Here is a 4,315-nt window from a genome sequence, read left to right as displayed (position 1 = left end):
TAGTGAGATTCTGTCTCAAATGAGAAATAAAATGAAAAGGGCTAGGGATGTAGATAATTATGAAGGGTCTGGGTTCATTCCCTAGTACTGAAAAGAGATTAAAAGTACATTGAATCCATGAAGTTAGAAAAACAGCAATAAGGTAACTGAAGAAATCAAAAGGAAGACATATATTTATAAAGACACAAGTAGGTCTTGATAAATTAAGAATTGGAAAAATACTAAGAACTAGTACTACTAATACTAGAATTAATTTTAGAATTTTAAATTTACTTTAAAAAGAAATAAAATTTAAAAAGAAGATAACATTCTAATTTTATTTTAAAATGATAAAATAGATAAAATTTAGGTCATTAACCTAGAGGAAAAGAAAAAAGGGAAAAAGGAAAACAAAGCCCAAGTTTATAAAAGAAGAAATGTGGTACTTGCTCCGGCAGCACATATACTAAAACTGGAACGATACGGAGAAGATCAGCATGGCCCCTCTGCAAAGGTGATGTGCAAATTCGTGAAGTGTTCCATATTTTTTCTGTTTTCTCTTCGTCTTTTCACATGGTCCCTTAAGTTTTTTGCTGCAGCAATTTGAGATAATACATTTGTATAGATGATTACGATGTTAGGCGCCAATGTACAATTATGCTATTAATTAAAAATATATGTCTTAACCTTGTTGGGGAAAAGTTACACATTTTCTCCTGGTAAAGCATTGCCATAGCAAAATAATACTGACCCTGAAAATTTAAAGTCTCCAAAGTCATGACTAAAAACAAAAGTAATATCCACAGTATTGTTTTCCACATTGACTTCAAAAACTGGTTCAGACTACATACTGTATGTTAGAACTTGCCTGTAAAGTTAATTATAAAGACCACATGTAAAGTCTCTTTCACAAAAGTCTTGGCATAGTAAATAAATATAAAGTTCAAAGTTATAAAAATTTTAAAAATGTGTAGTGGGAAACAACCCCAGTTTAAGAGGAAATAAATGAATATGTAAATGTATACAAAAACGTGTATGAAATAGATGATTTTCATATTAAACATAGCTTATAAAAATATACCTGGAAGAGAATCTAAACAGACCAATAACCATGGAAGAAATAGAGGTAGTTATTCCTTAAAAAATTGCTAGGGTCAGATGGCTTCCCAGGGCAATTCTACTCAACTCTTGAGGGACTATTTAAATAATTTAAAGTGTCATTTAAATTGGTCCAGGGTTAATGTCCTTCATATATAAAGAGCTTTTGTAAATCAAAAAGAAACAGGAGACAACTCAATAGAAAAATAGATGAAACACATGAACAGATCATTCACAGAGAAGGAAAACAAATGGATCTTTCAAAGAAATATGAAACAATGATCAATCCTACTCAAAGTAAGAAAGCTGCCGACCAAACCAACAGTATGATGCCCTTGTTTTCCTGTTAGTAAAAGTAATGAGCTTGGATGGGTCCCTAGCTCAGTGATACACGGGAAATGGAAATGCTCATGCAATGCTGGTGGGGAGGGAATGGCACACCTTCCACAGAAAGTCACCTGGCCTTTCACACAGACTTTGATCCAACAATCTGAGTTCTAGGGGCTTTTCCCAGAAATAAACTCGAACCTCTGTGGAGTGACATTTCAGTGACTGTGTCTGCAGTAGCAAGAGATGTGAAATAGCCCCCAGTGCCCCAGGAGCAGGAGCAGATGTATATCTGCTTTGGTGGAACATTATGCAGCTACAAACAGGGAAAAAGCAGTTCTTTATACAGTAAGGGGGAAGATATATTGCCAAGATATATTGTTAGTTGAAAAAATTAAGTGTGATGTGATTACCTGTGCAAAGAGGGAGAGAATCAGAGAAGAGAGGCAGAGAAAGGCTCCCTTGTCCAGGACCTGTCAGACCATGAACTTTCCAGAACATCTTGGCTGGAGCCTGGAATAAATGTGCGTGCACACCTAGGCAACCGGGAAGATATTTCTTTGGGGTGCTGGTCTGGATGACCAGGGGTAGTGGCTGGTTTTGTCTTTTTATGCCTTTTGAAGTATGCATCAGGTGCATATGGAATAATCAAGAAATTTAAATATAAGTAGAAGTGAGTTGGGTAAAAATTCACATGCAAAGTGCTCAGACTCACTGGTATCAGAGAAATACAAATTAAAATTCTTTTTGGTTTGGGCTCATTAGGTTGGGAAAAGTAAAATGATTGAAAAACCTTCAGCGATCTGACCTTTTGAACAGCAGGGACCTCGTGGGCAGAGCACAGGGGTGGTGGAGGAGGGAGAGGCCCAGGCAGGAGCAGGATGCTGGGAGGAGGCAGAGCGGTCCCCAGGGCGGGGCCAGGACTTTTCCATGGGTTCCTTTCTGCAAGTCCAGGCTGCCCAGGGTCTTGGGAGACTGGAGCCAGGCCTGAGACTGCTGACCTGACCCGGGCGATGGCCACTACCTCCCCTGTTTGCTAGACGGCTCTGCCAAGTCACCAAAGTGCTTCTGCAGCATCTGTTCAACCCACTTCACCTTGTGGAGCAGATGAAGTTGGGGCTGATGTCCCTGGCCCAGATGAGCAAGCAAGGGACATCTAGAGGGGCCCAATGGACCTCAGCTGGACTCTCCCAGGGACATTTCTGTCTGCTCCAGACTTCACTTTCTGTTCTCTGTACCCAGACAGGTTAGGGGTAGAGGCTGTGTCAGGTGTCTCCCGGAGTCCAGAGCTGCTGCCTGCGTGTGTCACTTTAAGTTGCCAGAGTCTTAGGAGTCTCCCAAATTGGAAAAATCCTACCAGTGAGGGGCCCCTTGGTCTGAGCAGCCAGCAGTGGGGGGCAGGACTGAGTTATCTGCCCAAGTCCCGTAAGTGAACCAAGGTGCCAGCTGGGCTGGGCTTTGTTACCAGGGTCTGGAGAGAATCCGTTTCCGGCTCATTCGGGTCAGTAGCCCCATCCAGTTTCTTACGGCTGCTGGATGGAGGTCCCCAACTTGCCGGCTGTTGCTGGGTTTTCTAGGGGGCACAGGTTCCCTCAATCTTAGCCTTGGGGAAGGTTTCTCCCTTGTGTCAACCCCTGAATCTCCCCAGCCTTGGCAAAATTGCTCCTAAACAGCTCCTGTGACTAAGATGTGGCCCCTGTGGCTGAGCTCTCTCTTGCCATAGGATGGAACATCATCACGGGAGAGACCTCTGCTCACACTGATGGGCTCCACACATGCTCGGGTAGACTTGTGTGTCTATATTTGAGATCACACTGAGAGTCCTACGTGTGCACCGTGACCCTGTGTAACAAGGGCAGAAATGGATGTTTATGAAATGTGCTCCGTTCCAGAACCGTCTGTGTTAAAGCTATCACTCGGTCCTCACGAGAGCACGTGGAGTTTACTACTGTGCCATGTTATTGTCCTCAGGGTAATGATGAAGAAATAGGGCTCATGAGGTCAAGGAGCTTGCCCAGGGTGACCCAGCTAGAAAGAGATGGGGCTGACCTTGAACCTGGGTCTGTCTCACAGCCATGCACAAGGAGGACCATGGCCACACACGCGTTCATACATTCAGAAGGGTGTACACACACACACACACACACACACACACAGAGTCACACACACACCAGCAAGTTTCCAGGCTGGAATTAATGAAGGTGCACTGGGAGCCCACTAGGAGCAGCCATGGGCAGAGATGAAAGGCGGGTGAGGTTGGGTGTGGGCGTGGTGACCCCACCTGTAATCCCAGCACTCCACAGGCTGAGGTAGGAAGATTGTCGAGATTTCAAGGGCAGCCTGGGCTACATAGTGAGTTTAAGACCTGGCCTGAACTACATAGTGAGACCCTGCCTCAAAAAAGAAAAAGGCAGATGGGGTGCGTGCACAGCCCCCCCCCCCCCCCGCCAATCTGGTTACCCACGGCTGTGGCTTCTCAGTCAGGTGATGGATGGCCAGCACTGCCTCACTGGGCAGCTCCCAAGGCCTCCTACCCTCTTAGTATAAACATCCCTGATGTCAACCCCACTAGGGAGATCAACAGCAGTGGGAGAGGGGCTGCCAGCGTGCAGGGGCTTGGTGCCCTCTCCCTGGTGTTACCTGGGAGCCTTGGTGCCCACCTCCCTGGGAGCTGGCCAGGCTGATATCCCCAGGGTGGCCTCCGAGGTGGTCCTGCAGTAAGGTCAGGCTGGTGACTGTGTCAGAGGAGGCTGGAGACAAGCCTTTGGCTGGGGCTCGGGAATGGAGGGCTCTGGAGTCTTTCTTGGCCCAGTGCTCGGCTAGGTGTTGTGACATCAATTCTTCTTGGGTTTGACCAGGACTTATCTTGTGACGCTGGGCTTCCCAGGACCTCTGGGTCCACCTGTATAAG

The 4,315-nt window shown here is 45.6% G+C and overlaps 1 non-coding gene across 1 annotated transcript; it reads left to right on the top strand.

Annotated features, from left to right (window-relative positions):
* Positions 1 to 421: 421 nt before the first annotated feature.
* LOC147827260 (U6 spliceosomal RNA) lies at positions 422 to 528 on the top strand. The gene has a single exon (XR_015452834.1). It is a non-coding gene; the product is annotated as a U6 spliceosomal RNA (small nuclear RNA).
* The last annotated feature ends 3,787 nt before the right edge of the window (positions 529 to 4,315 follow it).

This window comes from Heterocephalus glaber, unplaced genomic scaffold (genome assembly GCF_053883595.1).
Source record: "Heterocephalus glaber isolate CG9 unplaced genomic scaffold, H.glaber_assembly_v1.0 deba00001452, whole genome shotgun sequence".
NCBI classification, from domain to species: Eukaryota; Metazoa; Chordata; class Mammalia; order Rodentia; family Bathyergidae; genus Heterocephalus; species Heterocephalus glaber.
The sequence above is the reverse complement of the archived record's forward strand: the minus strand, read 5'-3'. Positions and strand labels throughout refer to the sequence as shown.